Raw genomic sequence first — 27,449 nt, forward strand, 5'->3', positions numbered from 1 at the left:
AAAATTAGTGTGCAACAAAATATTGATGGGAAACTTTTCTAACTAAAAAAGCATAAACATACCTGAATTTTTTGCACAAAAGGATGGCTAGGAGTGCATAGGTAAGGCGAAACAGGAGTCCATTTAATGCTGAGAAATTGGCACGAAAAGTGCCAACCAATCAAAACTAATGGAAGACACAATGCAAATCGGACGTGAAAGAGAACTAAGAACAAAACAGACCAAAACTATGTGAAAAAGCCCCATTCGATCTCATTATTCAAGCCGTGTGGAGTTAGGCTATTGAGAGTATAAATCCATTTTTGTTCTTTACAAATTAACATCTCTGAAAAATTACCCCCATGACGTGGAGGAGATAACACATCAATAATAAAAAACTTTAAGTCAGAGATATTGTGCGCCTGTTCTAACCAATGGACAACTAAAGCGACAGACCACAATACCCTTCTATCTTTTGATAGTCATCATCCTTATGCTTTGAAAAATAAAATTCCATTTGGTCAGTTTTTGAGACTCTGGCGGCTGTGTTTGTCTATATCTGAGTTTGTCACTCAAGCTAAGCAGATGATGGTCCAGTTTAAAGAGAGGGGGTACCCTCACACTATTTTGAAAAAAGCTTTTAAACATGCCCTTTATGCCAACCGGGACCTGCTTTTCCTACCCCAATCTCGATCCCCTGACGGAGTCATCAATTGCATATTACCTTTTTCAGTCCATAGTAAAATGCTTATGTCTATTATTCGCCGCTATTGGTCTTTACTTTCAATGCATGAGATGTTTAATTGCCCTCTCCACTTCATGTTTCACCGGGGGAAAGAAATCTTAGAGACCATCTAGTTCATTCTGAATTGACTCCTGCCACCCCTTCATCTTTATCCTTTGATGGTCACAGCCCTTGTGGGAGCTGCTCGGTTTGTTCACTTTCTTTATCTTTGTCTTCCTTTACTCACCCTGTTTCTAATAAGATTTCAATTACGATTTAGCTCTAATTGCGCATCGTCAGGTGTAGTTTATGTTATTATGTGTCCCTGCCAGAAGCTTTATGTTTGAAAAACAATACATATTAGGGATGTGAATCGTTTTACGACGATTAAAATTATCGTCCGATAATTTTAATATCGTCTTAAACCGTTATGAAACACAATACAATAGAGATTCTAACGATTTATCGTTATAAATCGTTAGAATCGTGAGCCGGCACACTAAAACCCGCTAAAACCCACCCCCGACCCTTTAAATTAAATCCCCCACCCTCCCGAACCCCCCCCCAAATAACTTAAATTACCTGGTGGTCCAGCGGCGGTCCGGAACGGCAGCAGTCCGGAACGGGCTCCTGCTATTGAATCTTGTTGTCTTCAGCCGGCGCCATTTTCCAAAATGGTGCCGAAAAATGGCGGCGGCCATAGACCAACAGGATTCGACGGCAGGAGGTCCTTCCGGACCCCCGCTGGACTTTTGGCAAGTCTTGTGGGGGTCAGGAGGCCCCCCCCCAAGCTGGCCAAAAGTTCCTGGAGGTCCAGCGGGGGTCAGGGAGCGATTTCCCGCCGCAAATCGTTTTCCGTACGGAAAATGGCGCCGGCAGGAGATCGACTGCAGGAGGTCGTTCAGCGAGGCGCTGGAACCCTCGCTTGGGGGAGGCGCCGGAACCCTCGCTGAACGACCTCCTGCAGTCGATCTCCTGCCGGCGCCATTTTCCGTACGGAAAACGATTCGCGGCGGGAAATCGCTCCCTGACCCCCGCTGGACCTCCAGGAACTTTTGGCCAGCTTGGGAGGGGCCTCCTGACCCCCACAAGACTTGCCAAAAGTCCAGCGGGGGTCCGGAAGGACCTCCTGCCGTCGAATCCTGTTGGTCTATGGCCGCCGCCATTTTTCGGCGCCATTTTGGAAAATGGCGCCGGCTGAAGACAACAAGATTCAATAGCAGGAGCCCATTCCGGACCGCTGCCGTTCCGGACCGCCGCTGGACCACCAGGTAATTTAAGTTATTTGGGGGGGGGTTCGGGAGGGTGGGGGATTTAATTTAAAGGGTCGGGGGTGGGTTTTAGCGGGTTTTAACGATTTTAGCGGGTTTTAACGATTTTAACGATTTATCACGATATTTTACCCCCCCCAAACGGCAACAATACGATTCCCTCCCCCTCCCAGCCGAAATCGATCGTTAAGACGATCGAGGACACGATTCACATCTCTAATACATATGATCAGAACTAGGATTATTGAACATAGAGCCAGTGTTAATAACCAGTGTGATAATGCCCCTTTAGTTGCCCTTTAGTTGCCCATTGTCATTGTTTTTTCTCTGGACCGTTGCTGCTATAGTGCACATCAGTATAGCATGGTACCCTTGGTACCCTGAACAATTCAGCATGGATGATCTTCCCCCCTGCCCCATTTTCCCCATCTTGGTGCACACAAATGAACAGCTAATAAACAATTATAAGGATTGTTGGATTTGCTGTTTCAAAATTGCCAAAGGTGTACACATGTTCAGTTATTATGTTTATATTATATTTATTCAATAATATTCAACCACTTTAGACTGAAGTGTGGACTATGATTTCAAAAATCATAAAGGTGAACTGTAGTTAAAATTTATTGTATTATTATTTTGAAATCCAGTTCTTTTCATAACCGGGTTTTGGAATAGCACCAAAAAAAGATTTATTATTGGCTATATACTTATAACATGGCCAGAAGTTATAACATCCTACATAACAGGGAGGAGGGAGAGACTGAAGGGAGAGGTGGGGAGGGAGGGAGAGGGATTGGGAAGAAAGAATAGATATACTGGCGGGATGGAAGGTAGAGAGGAAAAGAGGAAGCAGTTAGAGAGGGGGTGAGGAAGAGGCTATAGAGGGTAAGGAAGGGAGCAACAGAAAGGAAAAGAACAATGAGAAAAACAGGAGAGGCTGCACCTCTGGTAATATAGCTTGAGTCGTCACGAGCAGGTTTTTGGGAAACTGTTGAGGGTTGACAGGAGTGAAAAAAACAGCTGAACTCCTTGCTAGATCACAGGCATGAGGCCCATCACTAGTTATAGTGCATTCTGGATGAAAAGCCAGCCTTGCAAATAAATAAACCACTATCAGGGAGTGAAAAACTCATAATCACATTTCTATTACTCAAACAGTATAGTGAGTCACCTCCTCTCTCCCTTCAAACCATTTGGTTACTGGTTAGATTTTCTGTTTTTAGTACAACCTTGATCTTTGCCTCCCCATATTTATCTTTCAGAAGCTGAAAAGTTGCTATTGTGTTTTTCTAGCATTGTCAGTGGCATTTGTTTCTGGCTCCTGATATATTGCTCTCTTCTTTGGGCAGGAACCATTGAGCACGGGAAAACTCAAGAGCACCATTTCATAGAGGGGAAGAAAGGAAATAAGAGGTGAGCAGTGCGATGGAAACAGAACTTGACACTCTGTGATGAAATTGCACCTGCTTCACCATATCCACCTGGCACATAAGAGGCTTTGGGTTACGGTATAAAGAATGCAGTGAGCTGACATTCAAGGATTTGGATTCAAAGAGTTTCCTGTCCTCTGAAATTTCAACTCATGCAAATTAAATCACGGGAGGAAGAATGCAGTTTTGTACTTGCTATTTATGGATCAGATTCTAAAAACGCAGGAGGATCTCACATAGCTATGCCAACAAAGGTACCCTAGTTTCATTAGTGGTTCTGAACAATACCCAAGAAATAGGAAGGTAGCAATCTGAAGATGGGGGCTTTAATGACTGATAGCCAGTTAGGTTCTGTTGAATCTTTAACTGCCACAAACTAGTTTTTTTTAAAATAAAATTTGTAGTAGATTTTACATTGCTGCTGTGCAAAGTAATAACTGATGCAAAGGCTTCTAATCGCATTCAGGCCGATACAGTACAGTGCACTCCGGTACTGTTAGCCCGCATTTGGCCGCGCATTTTCAATGTGCTATTTTTACCCCTTATACAGTAAGGGGTAATAGTGCGTCGAAAACACGCGGCCAACCCCCCCGAATTTAATAGCGCCCGCAACATGCAAATGCACGTTGATAGCCCTATTAGTTATTCCCGTGCGATACAGAAAGTAAAATGTGCAGCCAAGCCGCACATTTTAATTTCTGCCGGCACCGGGAAAGTGTACAGAAAAGCAGAAAAAACTGCTTTTCTGTACACCCTCCGACTTAATATCATAGCGACAGGTTCAGAAAACGGACGCCGGCAAAATTGAGCATCCATTTTCCAACCCGCGGGCCGTGGGCAGATTTTTTATTTTTTTTTGGGGGGGGGGGGGCCTCCGACTTAATATCGCTATGATATTAAGTTGGAGGGTGTATGGAAAAGCAGCTTTTTCTGCTTTTCTGTACACTTTCCCGGTGCCGGCGATATTAAGTCGGAGGCCCCAAAAATAAAAAAAAATTTAAAATGTGCCCGCGGCCCGCGGGTCGGAAGATGGATGTTCAATTTCCAAACACGTGGCGGAAAAATTGAGCGTCGGCTGTCAAACGCGCTCACAGCCACCGCTCCTGTCAAAAAGGAGGCGCTAGGGACGCGCTAGGGACGCACTAGTGTCCCCAGCGCCTCTTTTTACCGCGGGCCCTCATTTAAATACTTGATCGCGTGCCCAGGAGAGTGGCCTGGGCATGTGTTGGGAGAGTGGGCGCTCGCCTCGGAGCGCCGGCTCTCCCGCGGGATTTACTGTATCGGCCCGATTCTTGGTTGAAAGACGCATTGCAAGGTGAGGTGCTCATTTAAATTTGTTTGTTGCGTTCCAGTATTCCTTTATTTTTATCTTATTTTCTTTCACTTTCATTTTTATGGCTTTTCAAGTCCCATAGTGTTGGCTCCAGAATGCATAGAATACAGCTTTTAGCCGTAGTACCCCTTATTATTATTAAAGTTATTATAAAACCAAGACCATGGCACTCAAGTCCTCAGTTTTTACAGAATCCAATTGAAAATTGCCCTGCTTTTAAAAATCCTCTATTGCCTTCCTTACCTCTCTGGTCTTATTTCCACTCACTAATTTCCTTTTTATTGCCATCTACTGTTCTCTCTGTCCTGTCTCATAATTTAGCCATAGCTGATGGCAGCCCCTTTCTATTGCTAGACTCTGTCCCTGGAATAACATACCAGTGTTTCTTCATTTAATTAATGAACTTTCTCTATTTGGATGATATTTGAAGAAACAAATGATTCTCATCTTGTTCCTTTCCTAAGAGTGTGAACTGTCATCCTATCAGCCATAGTACATTAACAAACTGTATTTTACTACATCTTTATTATTATAAAGCAGCTTGGGATATACTTGAATGAGGTACTACATAAATTGTGCTGTTTTCTTCTACCCAGACCCTGTGTATTGAGGATATCATTTTATTTCCAGGTGGTGAATAGCAGTCAAATATATTTTTTGCTCTTTATATCTGATGCTGTAAATGGAGATATTTGACTGCTATTCATTGTATATTGAAATATTCAAAAAGGCCCAAGTACAGATATTTGAAGAGAGAAGGAGGAAGATCGTGTCTATGCTTGCCATTGTTTGCCTCCTGTTTACTTCTGCACATGCCCCAAAATGGTTATTAACCCACCTAGATATTTGCCTCCCTGAGGCCTCTGCCCCAAACATACTAACTCCTCCTTAGAGCAGGAGTAAATCCAGTTAGCTTCTTATTTGCCCACATAGCTTCTATTTTTCTTAAGATATGAAAAATTATCGGGCCGATTCAGTAAAATGCGCGGGAGAGCCGGTGCTCTGAGGCGAGCGCCAGCTCTCCCGACGCGCGCCCAGGCCACTCTCCTGGGCGCGCGATTCTTTATGCAAATGAGGGCCCGTGGTAAAAAGGAGGCGCTAGGGACACTAGCGCATCCCTAGCACCTCCTTATTGGCAGAAGCGGCGGCTGTCAGCGGTTTGACAGCCGACGCTTAATTTTACCAACATCGGTTGTGGAACCCACTGACAGCCACGGGTTCAGAAAACGGACGCCGGCAAAATTGAGCGTCTGGTTTCCGACCCGCGGGCCCGTTTTTTATTTTTTTTGGGGGGGGGCCTCCGACTTAATATCGCTATGATATTAAGTCGGAGGGTGTACAGAAAAGCAGTTTTTTCTGCTTTTCTGTACACTTTCCCAGTGCTGGCCGAAATTAACTCCTGCCTTTGGGCAGGTGTTAATTTCTGAGAGTAAAATGTGTGGCTTGGCTGCACATTTTACTTTCTGTATCGCGCAGGACTAACTAATAGGCTCATCAACATGCATTTGCATGTTGAGGGCGCTATTAGTTTCGGGGGGGAGGAGGACGTGCGTTTTCCATGCGCTATTACTACCCCTTACTGTATAAGGGGTAATAATAGCACATTCAAACGGGGGCTAACGGTGCGCTCGGCCTGAGCGCACCATACTGAATTGGCCTGTATGTGAACTGCCCATTTGCAGCTGACAAGCACACAAGTCACTGCGTACATATATCATTCATAACCCTCTATCATACCATCATAAAATACCAAGTAATGGATATGATGACCACATTTCCTGGGTTCCATCATGATGTGCATACATTAAGGTAGTGTGTTTTGTAATTTTGCAAATCGTAATTTACTTCTCTTATGAGTTTCAGATTGTAGAACGCTGAAGTTTGTTTAAGGCAGATCAGCAATCCTTTCCCATTTTCTGTGCTAGATTTTGAATTACTGCTGATATTCTATTTATTTAATTTGTATTCTTCTTTTTGGCACTTCAGAGAAGATTACATTTAGATTCTGTAGATAGTTCCTTATCCACAGAGGGTTTGCAATCCAAGGGATACATTTACTAACCAACTGGTGTAGTTGGTTGTTATTTTGTAGCTAGGGCAAGTAATGTCATTTTTTTTTAGATAAACTTTGGTTTATTTATCTTCAAGTTAGCTGATCAGAACCAGCACAGTCCTTACATCCAGTTAGATAAATTTATTTTCAGAAGCTTTATCATGATTTATCTGTGGGAGAACCTTTAGATACCCATTCTAAATTACAAAGCTGAGTGGTGGAGTTATTTATGTGGCCCCTTCGTAGGTGAGGTTTACATAATGCTTCATAGTAGAAAAAAAAAAAAAAGCAAATGTGTATGACAAGAGTTTTCCTTTTTGGTGGGCAATATTGTTGATGATTACAAGGCAAAGTACAGAAATGGGTTGTGATATTAATAATCATTTCTTTTTCAGTTCTGCATTGCATGAATTCCATCTAATAATGAGTTTTATCTTCCAAGAATGATAGAATTCCATTTCTATTTTCCATTTAATTTTTTCTGCATTGCTTTCTATGGAGTAGGGCTGCAAGGCTGCTTTTACATATTTAAGTGACACAGGACAGTAACTAAAGAATGAACACGTGCTTTTAGGGGCTGATTTTTAATATGACTAGAGCAACTAAGATAGCCAGTTATATTTTAGCTGTCTGACTTAGGATAAATATCAACCACTGACTAGGCTATGGTTGAAATTAGACTTAACTCTAGCCAGCCCAAATCCAGTTGGCTAGATTTAAGCCAGCAATAGCTAGGATTGGCCCACTAGCTTCATCTCCCAACCTAAGGGGGGTTATTTACTAAAGGTTTTATCGCATTCATCGCGTGCGATAAGGCCCTAACGTGTGCAATAAACCCTTATCGCGCGCGAAAAAGCCCTTTTCGCGTGGATAGGATGTTAATTAGCTGGAGGGGAGGAGTCGGGGTGGGGAGGGGAGGAGTCGGGGAGGGGAGGGGGAGGATTCGGCCACGGCACCACTGCTGGCGATGTTAGGAACATTCTCGCCGGCAGTAGCACCTTTTAGGGAGGCGCTATTTGCATGAAAGGTTGCAGCTGGCTGCACTGCAGCTGGCGAAATTACACCGCCGCCATGCGAACAGCTGCGGCCTTTCGCAGGCCCGCCCCCCCCTTTTTGCAGGATTCATCATTCTGCGAAGAATGATGAATCCAGCCTTAAGTCTGTCCCGCGAATTGCCAGAATTTGGCTACATTTAGCTGCCTACTGAAACTATGCAATAGTAAACGGGTCTGATTTAGCTGCTTAACTCTATTATTTGGTGGCCAGTTCACTAGGAAAGTCTATTCCTTAGTTTCCTGCCCTTAGTTTAAGTTGATATCATAGTGTAAATATGCTTAGCGTTTTTCTTCTACCGTAGTGCCAATATTGGTGATTGCAGATAAACTCTTCACTTCAGAAAAGGGATGATGAAAGTCATACATGGGGGGAGGGGGCAATTTTCAAAAAGATTTCCATGGGTAAACCTGCAAAATATGTGGAGTAATGAATCCCTGCAGAACTGGTCCAGCATGGAATTTAATGTAATGAATCCCTGCAGAACTGGTCCAGCATGGAATTTAAAAATTGCCCTACCTATAATGAAATGGGTTAAAAGCAGGGACTGGTTTAGAAAATGTGTGAAGGTTGGGTGTACTCCTTTACCCATGATACACCAGACCTGTGCACCAGGTTTTTATTAACATAATAATTAAATGCTTTAAGTTGCCCAAGTCTATGAATACCTTTCTGCTGGAAATCCTAGATTCTGATGTCTTCACCCTCTAATGGGCAAATGGGCCTAAGTGTATGCCTCATACAAGGGTCTGAACAGTTATTTTGTTCCTATTTGAAAACAAAGCCCCAAAATATCTGATTCTGCAAATCACAAGTTTCACCAGGGTTTGAAAGCCTCCGGTCTAAGCCTGTCACCCACTAGTTTAGTTTAACATAAATCTTGAACAAACCTGAAATTACTGCTGAATAATACTGGACAACCTTTTCTCTAAATATGGAAACTCTGTATCAACCACACAACATGGAAGAGGTGCTAAAATCTCCTGAACCAATAACAAATAGAAGTAATCTATGAGCAAACAGGACATGAAAAGCTAACAGAAAATCTGCAAGTTGCATGCACAACCCTTGTTTGACAGATTATAGGATCTAAAAGTAAATATCCATATCAAACACAAGACAAAGGAACACTTGTTTATTTTTAAAAGTTAAGGTTTTATATTTGGCTATGCATCAGACTAAGAGAAACAAAATCCATACTTCAGTATTAGTACCACTGACGTGGCACTGCAAAAATAATGAAATAGAAGTTATGTGCATGTACATGTACATAAGTGATAGTTTTTAAACAAATACATTATTATTCTTAATGGTGTTAGCAGGCAGAATTTACCGCTGCTTCATATCATTTGTTATTTGGATGTTTGGTCATTGATACTCTAATGGGCTGAACAGAATGCTTGTTGATTGCCCAGTGGGTTTCATACAGTTTATAGTGAATCTTGTAAGATAGTCCACAAGCTGTAACTTCAAAGCTTTTATCACAGGAAAATTCATCTTGAACTGGGATTAAAGAGTGATTGCTTTAATCTGCCGATTATAAAAACGTTATTCCAAGTAGTTAGAATATGAGCACAATATAAGGAATTACAGGAGGACTTTGTGAGACTGGATAACTGGGCATCTAAATTGTAAATTAAATTTAATATGGACAAGTGCAAAACAATAAACACAGGGAAAAATAATTCCAGCCAAGAAGCCAATTGTTAAAGCCATTGCCTGGGTACATTGGTCTGTCTGTAAATTTTTTTTTTTTTTTGTATCCCTTCAGCAAGCATAAAAAGTACATATGAATATTTGGAAGAGTAAAACAACACATTTACTTGGCATTTTCAAAGAAACATGGAAACAGAAATGATGACAGAAAAGTAACAATTGTCCTTCCAGTCTGCCCAGCAAACTTCCCATGGTAGTATCTGCCACGCAGTATAGGTTACTCCCATGCATCAGTCAGTTTTGCTTGATGTGCTTTGCTTATGGACTTGGCCGTAGAAGCAGTCCTGTGTTTTTTTCTTAATACCTGTGCATCAATACCCCAGACCAGTGGTTCTCAACTGGTGTGTCACCAAGAACACGCAGGTGTGTCGCCACACTTCCCGGTCCCCCGCTGACTCAACTGCTCCCCGGTCCTCCTCCGCCCGGGCTTAAAATGCTGTCAGCCCGGGCGGAACGCGGCAGATCAGGTGGCGTCAGCAACACCGGCATTGGCATGGTCTCTTCTTCCCGCCCGCCCCCCCCTCCCGGCGGCCCGGAAGAGGAAGTGGTGAGCATCGGGTGTGTGCGCGGGAAGAAGAGACCATGCGAGTTTGGTCAGATCGGCCCGAAGAACAGAAGAGAGACGCGGCCGGAGGAATGAGCAGCGCGGCTCAGAGAAAAAAAGATGAAGAACGTCAACCCCCGCGGCCCATGGGGCTCCTTTCTCCACGCGAGGGCTTAAAATGAAGGAGGTTAGGGTTGGGAGGAGGCTGCTGCTGCTGCTAGTTCCGGGGAGGGAGGGAAGGAGAGAGAGTGAATGAGCAAGCAAGCATGTATGTTTGAGATCCTGTGAGTGTGTGGGATAGCATGTATGTGAGTGATTGAGAGCCTGTATATGTGAAAGAGAGTATGTCTGTGATTGAGAGCCTGCCTGTGAGAGAGAGAGCATGAATATAAGTTTACGATTGGGAACCTGTATGTGTAAGTTTGTGATTGAAAACCTGTTTGTGTGAAAGAGTATGTGTGTATGATTAAGATCCTTTGTGTGTGAGAGAGATCATGTGTATGTATGATTAAGAGCCTGTGTGTATATGTAAGAGAGAGCATGTGTGTCTGTGTGTGATTGAGAGCTGGTTTAGGTGAGGGAGCATGTGAGTATGTGATTGAGAGACTGTGTGTAAATGAGAGAAAGAGAGAGAGCATGTTCGTAAGCATGTGAATGAGAGTCTGTGTGTGAGAGAAAAAGACAGCATGTATGTGTGTGATTGAAAGCGTGTGTGTGTGTAAGCCTGAAAAGATAGACAGCATGTGTGTAAATGTGTAATTAAGAGCCTATATAAGTGAGAGAAAAAGCATGTGTATATGTGAGTGACTGAGAGCATGTGTGTATAGGTGTGTAATTGAGAGCCAGTGTGAGAGAGAGCGCTGGTATGTGACTGAGAGAGAGGAGAAAGTTCCAAGCAAACCACCCCTCCTCCTGCTAATTCAAAACAATCTCAGGAGACCTGGATATCAAACGTTCCCAGGTATGCAGAGCAAAAACATTTTTGTATCCTTATTTTTCATTACTGGGTCTTTGTGTCTGCTATTTTGAAATATTTTATTAGTATCTAGAAATTTTTTATGAGTTTTTAATTATTGGATATTCCACTCATCAGTGTTTCGAAATAATCTGTTCTTTTTGTTAATATGGTTTTACTGCTACTGATTTTATATTTCTTGATTTGTTTTATAAGGATGGGTGATGTTTCTTTTTTCCTTTATTACACTGCATACAGATACTCTGGCTTGTTGCAGTTTCCAATTCAGTTTTTGTCTGCATGCTTCTAGTTATGCGTTTTGGTCTCTTTATTCTTTGTTAGGTGAGGGTCAGCACATGTGATTCAGGTGAGGTTTTCTGCTGGCGTGTAGTTTATGTGTAGGGCTCTATAGCAGCCTGACTTGGTCCGTTTTCCTAATAGGAGATGTATTGGTGTCTTAAGGCCTGGTGTAATATTTTCAGTGTTGCCTTTTCTTAGGTAAGGTGGTTACTGTTTAAGTGCTGGAAATTGGTGCTGTTTTGGTGTGGGAAGTTTACTATTTATGTAATTTCTGTTCAGACAGAATACGTATCGTTTCCTTGTGTCATTTTAAACAATAAAAATAATTACCAGACCTTTACTTTTTATTTCCACCGTGAATTGTAATGAGCAGTGTGTCACACATGTGAGCGTGGCCTGTCAGGTGTGTCACGATGGGAAAAAGGTTGAGAAGCACTGCCCCAGACTATAAAAAGTCATGGCTTGGGTTGGTTGTCTCTGAATCCAAACTCCTCTTTCATTTCACCTCCACCCACTTCCTTCGAAACAGAGATCGATGTTGCAGTTGCATCAAAAGCATCAAGGCTTATTGGTTAGGGGTAGTATTCCTATGCCTACTGCTGCTTTCTGCTAATTAACCCCATACTTATCAGTTTCCTAGTTCATAAGAGTCGGGGCCCTCATTGCTTGCTGTCTAAATCCAATTTCTCTTTTCCCCTGCTGTTGAAGCAGAGAGTAGGGATGTTGAGCAGGGACGAATTCGTCCCATTCAGTATTTGTATTCGTCAGGACCCAAATCCGTTGCATCCATTCTCGGGGGTCCCTGATCCGTTCATTAGTTACATATGTATTCATTTCCCCCCCCAAAAATCAATCCCAACCCTTTAAATTTAATTTACTACAACCCCCCACCCTCCTGACCCCCTCAAGACTTGCCAAATGTCCCTGGTGGTCCAGCGGGGGTCCTGGAGCCATCTCCTGCACTCGGGCCGTTGGCTGCCAGTATTCAAAATGGCGCTGATAGCCTTTGCCCTTACTATGTCACAGGGGCTGACCAATGGCACCGGTAGCTCCTGTGACATAGTAAGGGCAAAGGCTATCGGCGCCATTTTGAATACTGGCAGCCGACAGCCCGAGTGCAGGAGATCGCTCCAGGACCCTCGCTGGACCACCAGGGACTTTTGGCAAGTCTTAGGTGGGGACTCCTGACCTCCCTTATGTCTACGTATCACTCTCCCAGACCATGGAAGTCAGGGCTTTCAGTTGTCGTCTGAATCCAATTCCTCTTTTCCCCCTGCTGTCTAAGAAGGGAAAAATGTTGCAGTTACTTTAAAAGCATTGAAGCATATTGGATAAGAGAAGTAAACTCCATCCCTTCTGCTAAGGGTAGCAACCGCCATACTAGCAAGTTACCCCCTGCAAATTTGTCTCAATTCTGTTCTCTAGCCTTTAGAAATCTGCATTGTTTATCCCATGCTGCTTTGAATTCTTTCACTGTTTTCTTCTTCACCACCTCCTCCAGAAGGGCATTCTAGGCCTCTACTGCCCTCTCCATGAAGAAATATTTCCTGACATTGGTTCTGAATCATCCCTCTTGGAGTTTCATTTTGTGACCCCTAGTTGTATTGTTTTCTTTCCAATGGAAAAGGTTTGAAGTTCATACATCATTGAAACCTTTTAGGTATCTGAAGGTCTGTATCATATCTCCTCTGCACCTCACCTCTTAAAGGGTATACATATTCAGATTATTCAGTCTCTTATCATAGGTCTTCCTATACAGACCCCACATCATTTTCATCATCCTTTCCTGGTCAGCCTCCATTATATCTCTTTCCTTTTTGAGATACGGGCTCTAGAACTGAATTCAATACTCCAGGTAAGACTTCACCAAGGAACTAAACAAGGGCATTATCACCTCCTTTTTCTTACTGGTTATTCCTCTCTCTATGCAGCCCAACATTCTTCTTTAGCTATTGCCTTGTCACATTGCTTCACTATCTTCAGATCTCTAGCTTTCTTAAATAACTTTTCATCCTCTCTACTTCTTCAGGCATGTCCACTCTGTTGCAGATCTTAGTATCATCCGCAAATAGACATACTTTACCTTCTATCCCTTAAGAACATAAGAAATTGCCATGCTGGGTCAGAGCAAGGGTCCATCAAGCCCAGCATCCTGTTTCCAACAGAGGCCAAACCAGGCCATAAGAACCTGGCAATTACCCAAACACTAAGAAGATCCCATGCTACTGGAGGTCCGCCAATGCCGGCAAGGAGATATCAAGAATTGCAAGGATCCAAGCGCCACGCTACAAGCCTCAGAGTAAATAATTTCGAAATAATAAAGAATTTAACAGTAGAGTTATTCCAAGGTTGTGAAAATAGCATCATGGTCTTATTATTTACAGGACAATCTTTTTAAAGAGGCATAACATTAAGAGGAACAAAATGTTCTCAACCCACATACAGGCACGGCAGTTAGACCCACCCGTGAGATGGCATCAAACCTGCCCTTTCATAGAGAAACACGAAGTTTTTAATTTACAAACAGGCGCGGCTGTCAGCCCCGCCTGTGAGACTCCCTCTATTGAATCAAACCCGCCCTCTAAAAGAAAAAATTAAGAGTGGCTAGCCCCGCCTGGAAAACGCCCCTGGTTTAATTTATGCCGCCCTCTGAAAAGGGAAAAAAAACTTCTGAACGGATGTGGTGAGCACCGGTTCTCTACCAGGTCCGCTCTATAAGGCAGAAACACATAGACGAAATTAAGCAGTTCCCCGTCAGGTCCGTTCCCACCGGAAAATTCAAAGCATCATTTTAATTCCCTACATCTGAGATAGCCTCGGTCTGACAGAGAGTAGGAGGTAGGCTCCTTAGGCAGGTCTATATAAACAGTCAGAACTGAGCTGACGCCCAGACAAGCACTACAGGCGTCCCACGTACGACAAAGAAAAGCAGCACAACAGTAAGTTTTTAAAGGCAAGGTGGGTCTTAGGCTAAGTATTGTCATTAAATGTGCAATAAAGGCTATAGAAGGCTTTTGCTATTCAAGATTAACTTTTTCATATATTGAAGGTTTTCCACACGCTGTGAACCCAGTATTGGACACAGCTCATTCTCCCATAGTCCCTGAAGCAGGCACCCCGTGCCGAAACATGGCCCGTGTCGGACAAGCAGCTCCGTACCCATGAGACATTTCAGAGGTGACGTCCTGATAAGTATGAAATAAAATACCAGTGGGGCGGAAAAGCAGCAGGGGAGAAGGGATTTTTAGTAAAAATTAAAAAATTGAAAATTCCAAAAAAATAAAAAAAGATGTCAGTCAAATTAATAAAAGAATAATAGACGGAGGTCCACGAGAGGATAACTGCAAATCGGTTACCCTCACAGGATCACCTCCGTACAAGATTACCACCAAGCAATTATTCCCTTACATGTTCATGTTGGAGTACTGATGCAATAAATAGCAGTGGCTGTTCCCTAAGTAAACTTGATTACCAGCAGTTAATGGACTTCTCCTCCAAGAACTTATCCAAACCTTTTTTGAACCCAGCTACACCAACTGCACTAACCACATCCTCTGGCAACAAATTCCAGAGCTTTATTGTGCATTGAGTGAAAAAGAATTTTCTCCGATTAGTCTTAAATGTGCTACATGCTAACTTCATGGAATGCTCCCTAGTCCCTCTATTATTTGAAAGTGTAAATAACCAATTCACATCTACTCGTTCAAGCCCTCTTATGATCTTAAAGACCTCTATCATATCCCCCCTCAGCCGTCTCTTCTCCAAGCTGAATAGTCCTAACCTCTTCAGCCTTTCCTCATAGGGGAGCTGTTCCATCCCCTTTATCATTTTGGTTGCCCTTCTCTGTACCTTCTCCATCACAACTATATCTTTTTTGAGATGTGGCGACCAGAATTGTACACAGTATTCAAGGGGTGGTCTCACCATGGAGCGATACAGAGGCATTATGACATTTTCGTTTTATTAACCATTCCCTTCCTAATAATTCCTAACATTCTGTTTGCTTTTTTGACTGCTGCAGCACACTCAGATGACGATTTTAAAATATTATCCACTATGATGCCTAGATCTTTTTCCTGGGTGGTAGCTCCTAATGTGGAACCTAACATCGCAATGTCGCTCACAAAGATATTAAACAGAACCGGTCCCAACACTGATCCCTGTAGCACTCTGCTTAACACAACTCTCTCTTCAGAATAGGTTCCATTTATCATTATATGCAATCTCCTATCAGTCAACCAGTTCGTAATCCATGTCACCACCTTGGCGTTCACTACCAAGCTCTTCATTTTATTCACAAGCCTCCTCAGCGGGACTGTATCAAATGCTTTGCTGAAATCCAAGTAGATCACATCGAGTATGCTACCTCGATCCATTTATCTAATCACTGAATCAAAATATCAATCAGATTTGTCTGACAGGACCTTCCCCTGGTGAATCTATTCTGCCTCATGTCCAGCAGCAACCCACCAGATTGCAGACTGTTCTTTACCCTTTCCTTCAGCAGTGTCTCCATTAATGTTCCCACAACCGATGTGAGGCTAACCCGTCCTGTCTTTTCTAGCCTCCTCTTTGCTCCCACTCTTATGACATGTGACTTCAACTGCTCTTCTCCAATCCTGCGGCATCACTTACGTTTCCAGGTAACTATTGAAAAGATCCTTCAGCGGACCCACCAGCACATCTCTGAGCTCCCTCAATATCCTGGGACAAACCTCATCCTTTCCTATGGCCTTGTCCAATTTCAGTTTGCCTAGCTCTTCCCATACATTCTGTTTCATAAATGGAGTTTTGACTACCTCATCCCCATCTCTGAGTTTGTCTATAAGCAACGATCCTTCTCCAGGTTTTTCTTTAGTGAAAACCGAACTGAAGCATTTGTTTAATATTTCCACCATTTCTTCATCTCTCTTCCCAGATTGTTCCTTCTCATATTTCAATTTCACTATACCACTTCAGACCATCCTTCTTTCTCTGATACATCTGAAAAATGTTTTGTCACCTCACTTTACCTCTTCGGCAATCCTTTCTTCTGCTTGACCTGGTGTAATGTGATGCATATAGGGAAAAATAACTGCCTTTCTTGCTTCAGAATGTTTTACTGTAAACCGATGTGATATGCAAACAATTGTCGGTATAGAAAAGCGTTAAATAAATAAATAAATAAATATAGAGAAAAATATCCTATGCTGTAGTTGAACGATGTTAGGTTCCATATTAGGAGCTACTACCCAGGAAAGAGATCTAGGTTCATATTGAATAACATGCTTATGTTCTCAGAGCACATATAGGGGCATTTTGGGAGGTTTTCAGGGGGGAGCTGAGATACCCAAATAACTTATTTGTCTAAATCTGATATTTGGAGCTAGCTGAAAATGTATTTGGCTATGTCCACACATGAGTGGCACTCAGAACTGTATGCTTATAAGATTTTTAAATCATTTTTCTAATATAAAAAATATAGTATTGGAAAGATTAATCTGTGGTCCACTCTGACATGGTTCAACTGCTATTTTACTGTATGCAACAATACTATACTAGAAATAGAATTAGAGGGTGTGTCATCCAGTCAAGCATCAGTTTGTTTGAAAACCCCCGGCACTTCACTATGAAAAAAATTCACTTCAATTTTGTTGCTTAAATGAGATTTGAAAATAGTCACTGCCCACCCACTCCTTTCTTCCCTCTCCAGCTTTTTCCACATAATTGAAAAAAAAACAAAAAACCCTTTCAACTTCCCAAACCTCAGTTGTTGGAACAGGATGACTGAGGCGAAGCCACTTTCCAATTCAGGACACTTCAGAAAGATTTTCATCATTAACAAACACATGCAAAAAGAGATAATGCAACACTTTATTTACTGTGCATTGCAAACACCATGCACAGAAGCAATAATAAAAATTCACTTTTACTTTGGAAGTAGCAGTTGCCACAGATATTTGACAGGTGATTTCTTCTCATGCACATGACAATACTGTACTGAGAGTAATATTTTTGTTTTGTTTATGCTTGGCTTAAGACAACTGTGCAGGTATATAATGTAAGAATGAACTAGAATTTTGTGTACTTGACTAGCAGACAAGCCTGACAGGAAAACCAATTATGGTGCTCTTTCTGTACTGAGGACAGTGATACAATCTGCAGTCGAATTTCAAGACAATGCTGGCAGCTTTAATCTGCTTCTTAATAAAGACATCCTTTATTCTCATATTTTGGATTAGATAACTTTCAACATATTATAAATAAAACACAATTCAACTGCTGTTATCCAATTATGTAATTCTATTTTTATTGTAGTGGTAGGTTTCAGGTTCAGCTATTGATGTTACATCTTATATATATGAGTAATGCAATAAATTAAGGCATTTCAATGGGTAAACGAGTATTTTACCCATGGAAATGAGAGCTTTGATTATTTCCCACCATCAGTGCAGGGGAAAATATGCACATTGTTCTTCTCAGTGTGGGTATTTCACCCTACATTCATGGGCTGGTGAGAAGGCAGGGGTTCATGCAACGTGCCTAGTTTTCATTGTTCAAAAGAATGTGTATTGTGGTGAAAAAACAACCTGTAGAGAAAGAAGGATAATTTTTGAGGGAGGCACAAGTACCCATGTAGCTTTGCTTTGATTGTTTGATTTGCACTAACAGAAGTTCTTTGATTACTGCTCCTTATGGATAGCCCCAGTTCCACCAGCTGGTCTGATGCAGGGGCTTTGGGAGTGTTAGGGCCAAGCTCGGATTGTTTCTTGACAGGGGGGAAAGTTAAAGACTTTCGAAGCCCTTAGGTTTTTTGGAGATCCTCTGACAACTTACTGTATAAATAATGCACTGCCACTCAGTCTGGTGGTGTTAAACAAAAATCCTTTAGTGGGTATTCGATGTACAGGAATGCAATCAGTAGCAAGCACACTGGAAAATAATGCAGCCATTCAGAAAAAGAAAAAACAGTACACACTCCAAATTCCACAGTCACTTCAGACATAAGAACATAAGCAATCTTTATATGCTAGAGGTTTTCTTCACCAAGCATTCGATACTAGGGATGTGAATCGTTTTTTGACGATTTAAAATATCGTCCGATATATTTTAAATCGTCAAAAATCTTTAGGGCCACGATACAATACCAATTCCCCCGATTTATCGTCAAAAATCATAAATCGGGGGAAGGGGGAGGGCAGGAAAACCGGCACACTAAAACCCCCTAAAACCCACCCCCGACCCTTTAAATTAAATCCCCCACCCTCCCGAACCCCCCCCCCAAATGCCTTAAATTACCTGGGGGTCCAGCGGGGTCCAGCGGCGCCGGAACCCTCGCTGAACGACCTCCTGCAGTCGATCTCCTGCCGGCGCCATTTTCCGTACGAAAACGATTCGCGGCGGGAAATCGCTCCCTGACCCCCGCTGGACCTCCAGGAACTTTTGGCCAGCTTGTGGGGGGCCTCCTGACCCCCACGAGACTTGCCAAAAGTCCAGCGGGGGTCCGGAAGGACCTCCTGCCGTCCAATCGTGTTCGTCTATGGCCGCCGCCATTTTTCGGCGCCATTTTGGAAAATGGCGCCGGCTGAAGACAACAAGATTCAGGAGCAGGAGCCCGTTCCGGACCGCTGCCGTTCCGGACCGCCGCTGGACCCGCAGGTTATTTAAGTCATTTGGGGGGGGTTCGGGAGGGTGGGGGATTTAATTTAAAGGGTCGGGGGTGGGTTTTAGGGGGTTTTAATGTGCCGGTTTTGAGATTTTTAGATTTTTCGATTTTTCATGATTTTTCACGATTTTTCACGATATTTTACCCCCCCAAACGGCAACAATACGATTCCCTCCCCCTCCCAGCCGAAATCGATCGTTAAGACGATCGAGGACACGATTCACATCCCTAATATGTAGTGTATTTGGATTTCAGTTAGACCTTTGGCACAGTTCCACATAGTCAATTTATAAATAAACTGTGTGCCCTTGGTATTGGCCCTAAAGCAACTAACTGGGTTAGAAACTGGTTGAGTCGGAGATGACAAAGTGTAGTGGTAGGGATGTGAATCGTGTCCTCGATCGTCTTAACGATCGATTTCGGCTGGGAGGGGGAGGGAATCGTATTGTTGCCGTTTGGGGGGGGTAAAATATCGTGAAAAATCGTGAAAAATCGTTAAAAAATCGAAAAATCGAAAAATCGAAAAACCGGCACATTAAAACCCCCTAAAACCCACCCCCAACCCTTTAAATTAAATCCCCCCACCCCCAAATAACTTAAATAACCTGCGGGTCCAGCGGCGGTCCGGAACGGCAGCGGTCCGGAACGGGCTCCTGCTCCTGCATCTTGTCATCTTCGGCCGGCGCCATTTTCCAAAATGGCGCCGAAAAATGGCGGCGGCCATAGACGAAAAAGATTGGACGGCAGGAGGTCCTTCCGGACCCCCGCTGGACTTTTGGCAAGTCTCGTGGGGGTCAGGAGGCCCCCCACAAGCTGGCCAAAAGTTCCTGGAGGTCCAGCGGGGGTCAGGGAGCGATTTCCCGCCGCGAATCGTTTTCGTACGGAAAATGGCGCCGGCAGGAGATCGACTGCAGGAGGTCGTTCAGCGAGGCGCCGGAACCCTCGCTGAACGACCTCCTGCAGTCGATCTCCTGCCGGCGCCATTTTCCGTACGAAAACGATTCGCGGCGGGAAATCGCTCCCTGACCCCCGCTGGACCTCCAGGAACTTTTGGCCAGCTTGTGGGGGGCCTCCTGACCCCCACGAGACTTGCCAAAAGTCCAGCGGGGGTCCGGAAGGACCTCCTGCCGTCCAATCTTTTTCGTCTATGGCCGCCGCCATTTTTCGGCGCCATTTTGGAAAATGGCGCCGGCCGAAGACGACAAGATGCAGGAGCAGGAGCCCGTTCCGGACCGCTGCCGTTCCGGACCGCCGCTGGACCCGCAGGTTATTTAAGTTATTTGGGGGGGTTCGGGAGGGTGGGGGATTTAATTTAAAGGGTCGGGGTGGGTTTTAGGTGGTTTTAGTGTGCCGGCTCACGATTCTAACGATTTATAACGATAAATCGTTAGAATCTGTATTGTATTGTGTTCCATAACGGTTTAAGACGATATTAAAATTATCGGACGATAATTTTAATCGTCCTAAAACGATTCACATCCCTATGTAGTGGTAAACTGAGTTAACTCTAAGGAGAGAGGCATTACTAGTTCTGTGCGGCAGGGATTGATCCTTGGATCAGTTCTTTTCAACATTTTTGTAAGCAATATTACAGAAGGAAAAATAGGAAATGTTTGTCTTTTTGTAAATGATACCAAAATCTGCAGCATGGTAGACACCCAAGAAAACATAAGAAAGGATCTATTGAAGCCTGAGGAGTGGTCTAAACTTTGGAAGCTAAAATTTAATGCTAAAAAATGCAGGGTTATACATTTGGGCTGCAAAAACTGAAGGGAGTTGTACTGTATAAGGGGCATAATTCTTCTCTGCATTACACAAGAGAGGGATCTGGGGGAGATTGTTTCTGATGATCTCAAGATGACCAGTGATGGCAAAAGCCAAAATGATGCTTAGGTATATAAGGAGAGGAATAGTCGGCAGAAAAAAAGGAAGATAATATTGTATAAATCCCTGCTGAGACCTCATTTGGAATCTATATAAATAAAAATGTTAAATAGTTTGGACAAAATCGCTAATCTCAGAAACTACTGAAACGATTGCTTTCACATTTGGACACAACCTTCATTTCGCATACAGGAAAGTTCTTCTGTACTTACATTACAGATATGTCACACCTGTGACAGGTAAAATAGGTTTAAATTTTTTTTCGAGAAAACAGCGACATCTGCTGGACGTAAGCGCCATCTGTTACACCTTACACTAGCACACGCTACACTAATCATTTCAAATTCACATACTCCCATCCCTCACACATCACATTCACACACAGCCATCACATTCACACACCCATCCCCGACACATCCATCCCCCACATCACATTCACACACACCCATCCCTCACACATCACATTCACATGCACCCATCCTGCACACATCACATTCACACGCACACATCCCCCACACATCACATTCACACACACCCATCCCCCACACATCACATTCACACACAGCCATCCCTCACACATCACATTCACATGCACCCATCCCTCACACATCACATTCACACACACCCATCCCCCACATCACATTCACATACACCCATCCCTCACACATCACATTCACATGCACCCATCCCGCACACATCACATTCACACACACCCATCCCGCACACATCACATTCACACACACCCATCCCCCACACATCACATTCACACACAGCCATCCCCCACATCACATTCACATACACCCATCCCTCACACATCACATTCACATGCACCCATCCTGCACTCATCACATTCACACACACCCATCCCCCACACATCACATTCACAGACACTCATCCCTCACACATCACATTCACACACACCCATCCCCCACACATCATATCTTATATAAATAAAAATGTTAAATAGTTTGGACAAAATCGCTAATCTCAGAAACCACTGAACCGATTGCTTTCACATTTGGACACAACCTTCATTTCGCATACAGGAAGGTTCTTCTGTACTTACATTACAGATATGTCACACCTGTGACAGGTAAAATAGGTTTAAAATTTTTTTTGAGAAAACAGCAACATCTGCTGGATGTAAGCGCCATCTGTTACACCTTACACTAATGCACGCTACACTAATCATTTCAAATTCACATACTCCCATCCCTCACACATCACATTCATTTTATTTCTGCGCTAAACCCCCCACGGGCTCCCCCGCCGACCACGAGGCTGGTCCTTGAGCCCTCCGTTCCTTCCGGCCGTCCTCTACCGCCACGATCTCAGCCGAAGCGACCAATCGGCCTTCAGGCGCCGCGTCCGACATCATCCACCGGTGTCCCCACCGAACTCAAATATCCTTGCACCTCCCAGCGTCGCGCGCCGAAGGTGTGTGACAAAGGGGCCTGCCCCTTTGTCACACACCTTCGCACTAGCGTTTTTAGAGACTTATCTTAATTTATCTGCACCCACTTTTCTCTCCCTTACCCCCTCTCGTTTATCCCTCCCCCCTCACAGTAAAGTACTACTGGTCCTCTTATACACCTCCCTCTCTCTTGCCCAAAATCCTATACAATGCCACCCTTTCACTGTAACTGTCCCCTACCTCTCCAACACAAATACATCACAAATCATCCGCCCCTTTCACCCTACTCGCCAACACACCTCCAAAGAAGGCTTATACCTATATCAATTTTCCCCCTAACCCAATTCCTAGGCCTATCACTAATATCAGTTCTCCTTTTCAACGCCCAGTCCCTTCAAAGGAAAACACATCTTCTCCATGACCTCCTAACTGACTCCAACCCAGAAATCTGTGCCGTAACGGAAACTTGGTTCAGACCCCATGACACCCCTCTAATAAACCAACTTTCCACCGATACCTATGACCTCTTTTCCATACCTCGCAAGAACAAAAGAGGAGGCGGCCTACACCTAGCTGCAAAAAAGGGTCTTAAGCTAATACCCCGTAGCTGCAATCTCCCCAACCAATATGAAATTGGTTGGGGAGATTGCAGCAGCAGGAGAATTCAATCAGGGGAGAGGAGTCTTTCTCTAGCAGACCCCCCCCCCCCCCCCCCCCCCCCCACTGCTAGAGAAAGACTCCTCTCCCCTGATTGAATTCTTTGCCAACACTCTCTCTCCAGACCTTCCCATGATCCTCCTTGGAGACTTTAATCTACACGTTGATGCCACCCCCCAATCCACAGCATGTGAAGCATTCATTTCCTCCCTCGAAGCAATGAGCTTTACCCAAAGCATACACTCTCCCACACACAAAGCTGGACATACACTAGATCTTATCTTCACCAACACTCCCATCAAAACCATCAACTCTCCTACATGTCTTCCTGTACCATGGTCTGATCACTCCATCATTCAAACTACCCTTGCACTACCCCCCCCCCCCCCCCCCCACTCCTGCCACCCCTACCCTGCCCCTATCCCTCAAATACCGTAAATCATGCTTTGTAGATACCCTCTCACAGGCTTGCTCTGTCATCTCTAACCAACTCGACCTCTCATCACCAGATAATGCCTTTACCTCCTGGATAAACCTCACCCTCAACATTGCTAACACTCTCTGCCCCATTACGACAAAAACTATCAAAACAGCCCATCCAAATAAAAAACCATGGTTCTCACCCGAACTCAGAAATCTCAAATCCGCCTTAGAAAGGCTGAACGATGCTGGCGCAAACTCCTCTCCCCAGCAAACAAGACAACTTACTACCAACTCATGCACGAATACAGGAACACCATCCTCTTCACTAAACGAGAATACTACTCTAAAAAGATACATGGTTTCCAACACAACCCCAGAGCCCTCTTTACCTTGATCACAGACCTTACCAACTCCTCCACAACGCAACCCCAATCTCCAACCTCTAAGAACCGCTGCAATGAACTGGCACACTTCTTTAAAAACAAAGTCTCCTCTCTCACTGCACAATTCTCCCTTAACTCCAACAATGTGATTCTACCCCCCTTCAACTCCTCGGCTACCATGTCTACTGTCGATTCATCCTCCTCCCTGGAAATCAAAAATATCCTGAAAAAAATGAAACCCTCCTCCCATCCCGCTGAAACCATCCCTTCCAAACTTCTGCTCTCCATTCCCAAAACTATTTCCAAACCCTTGTCTGACATCTCCAACTGCTCCCTAAAACAGGGCACGGTCCCCAACTTACTCAAGCATGCGGTAGTTAAACCTATCCTTAAAAAACCTAATCTTGATCCCTCCACCCTCTCCAATTTCAGACCCATTTCCAATCTCCCCCTCCTGGCTAAAATCCTAGAAAAGCTTGTTAACGCTCGCCTTTCTGATTATATTGAACACCACAACATTCTACCCCCCATTCAATATGGTTTTCGAAAGCATCTGAACACTGAGACCTTACTACTCTCCCTTACCGACACCGTAATCAAGGGAACTGACTCTGGTACCTCTTACCTTCTTGCTATGTTAGACATCTCTGCAGCGTTTGATATTGTTAACCACACCATCCTCATCAACATCCTCAATAGTGTAGGTATCACTGGAACTGCACTCTCCTGGCTTAAATCTTACCTACAAAATCGCCAATTCACAGTTCTCTCAGATAACGAATCTGACGCTATTAAATTGGATCAGGGCGTTCCCCAGGGCTCCTCTCTATCCTCTACCTTATTTAACATTTACATGCTTCCCCTCACCACCCTCCTCAACAACCTTGGCATCAAACACTTCATCTACGCAGATGATGTGCAAATTCTCTTCCCCTTCTCTGACTCTCTTAACTCCGCTCTCCAAAATTGGGAATCATGCCTGACCGCCATCAACAAACTCCTCACTGACATGCACCTTGCTCTGAACCCTCAAAAAACTGAACTCCTTATCATTTCCACCAAACTTCCTTTTCCATCTGCTCCCCTATCTCACTCTTCCACTACCTTCCACCCACACATCCGTAACCTTGGTTTTCTTCTTGATAATCAACTCTCCTTCAAACCCTATATCAAATCTATCCTAACTGACTGCTACTTCAAATTTACAAACTATCAAAAAACTCAGACCCCTCCTGCATTTCTCTGATTTTCGTATGGTACTTCAGTCTATCATTTTCTCCAAAATTGATTACTGTAATGCTCTCCTCCTCGGCTTCCCCTCCAACCACACCAAACCTTTACAACTCCTACAGAATGCTGCTGCACGTATTCTTTCTAACACAAGAAAAAGAGACCACATCACTCCAACCCTCATTGAGCTCCACTGGTTACCAATTCAATCATGTATCCTCTTCAAAACACTATCCCTCATTCACAAAAGCATCACTAATGAAAACTTCAACTGGCTCTGCCCCCCTCTCCTTCCTCGTTCCTCCACTAGATCCACCTGCCCTGCCCTTCAAGGAACACTCCGTTCTCCCTCTATCAAACCCTACAAGCTAATCTACACTATGAATAGAGCCTTTTCTCTCGCCGGCCCCACTCTTTGAACTCCCTCCCTCCAGATCTGTGCACAGAAACATCCACTCCAAAATTCAAAAAGAAACTAAAAACATGGCTCTTTCTACAAGCCTCCCCAACCTCCAATCCCTCCACATGATTATCTGAAATCCTTGTGACCTTCTTACTGATAATTCTCTTGTAAATATTTTGTAAATTAGTTCCCATTTTTGTTAATTGTTTCCTGTCTCTCTGGTAATCTCTCCTAACTTTAATTATAGTTACCGTTCCTTGTAAAGGCCCTGCCTATTAGTTCTTAGTTAATTGTAAACCGATACGATGTGCAAATGGTTGTCGGTATATAAAAAAAAGTTAAATAAAATAAATAAATAAATAAATTCACACACAGCCATCACATTCACACACCCATCCCCGACACATCCATCCTCCACATCACATTCACACACACCCATCCCTCACACATCACATTCACACACATCCATCCCTCACACACCACATTCACATGCACCCATCCCGGACACATCACATTCACACGCACACATCCCCCACACATCACATTCACACACACCCATCCCCCACACATCGCATTCACAAACACCCATCCCCCACACATCACATTCACACATACCCATGCCCCACACATCACATTATAAATAAATTCACATACTCCCATCCCCCACACATCACATTCACACACCCATCCCCCACACATCACATTCACGGACACCCATCCCCCACACATCACATTATAAATAAATTCACATACTCCCATCCCCCACACATCACATTCACACACCCATCCCCCACACATCACATTCACACACACCCATCCCCCACACATCGCATTCACAAACACCCATCCCCCACACATCACATTCACACACAGCCATCCCCCACACATCACATTCATGGACACCCATCCCCCACACATCACATTCATGGACACCCATCCCCCACACATCACATTATAAATAAATTCACATACTCCCATCCCCCACATATCACATTCACACACACCCATCCCCCACACATCACATTCACAGACACCCATCCCCCACACATCACATCTTCTATATAAATAAAAATGTTAAATAGTTTGGACAAAATTGCTAATCTCAGAAACCACTGAACCGATTGCTTTCAAATTTGGACACAACCTTCATTTCGCATACAGGAAGGTTCTTCTGTACTTACATTACAAGCTTCCAAGTTCTCTTTCCCTGTTGATTGTAACTTTGACTTATTCCTACCTATTGTTTAGCTCTCGTTAACTTGAATTGTTACTCCAGTTATTCCCTTGTTAAATGTAAACCGATCCGATATGGTTATTACTATGAAGGTCGGTATAAAAAACTGTTAAATAAAATAAATAAATAAATTACAGATATGTCACACTTCTGACAGGTAAAATAGGTTTAAAATTTTTTTCAAGAAAACAGCGACATCTGCTGGACGTAAGCGCCATCTGTTACACCTTACACTAACACACGCTACACTAATCATTTCGCCAGTCCGGGTCCACGTTTCACTTCCATTTTAACACATTCGCGCACTTTTTTCGCCGGAAGATAACTATTTCCTTTACAGATAAAATACACCCACCACCCTCCTCACGCCCCCCACACACATGCCAAATTGATTTACTTCCCACAGCCTCCCAACACACACAAAACCACCCTCCTTACACCCCCCACACACATGCCAAATTTATTTACTTCCCAGGCCCTCACAACACACACAAAACCTGACAGAAGTCCGGGAGGCTCCAGCGGGGGGCCAGTACCAGTCTGGGACACATCTCCTGCACTACGGCCGTCGGCTGCCAGCACTCAACATGGCGCCGACGGCCCTTTCTCTTACTATGCCACTCGGGGACACCAATGGCGACAGTAGCCCATGAGACATAGTAAGGGTGAGGGCCCCTCGGCGCCATTTTCAGGACTGGCAGCCGGTGGACCTTTGCCCTTACTATGTCAGAGGACCTACCACTGCCATTGCTCCACCCCACTGACATAGTAAGGGCAAAGGGCCGTCGGAACCCGTTTCAGTGCTCGCACCCTACGGA

Source organism: Rhinatrema bivittatum, chromosome 4 (genome assembly GCF_901001135.1).
Source record: "Rhinatrema bivittatum chromosome 4, aRhiBiv1.1, whole genome shotgun sequence".
NCBI classification, from domain to species: domain Eukaryota; kingdom Metazoa; phylum Chordata; class Amphibia; order Gymnophiona; family Rhinatrematidae; genus Rhinatrema; species Rhinatrema bivittatum.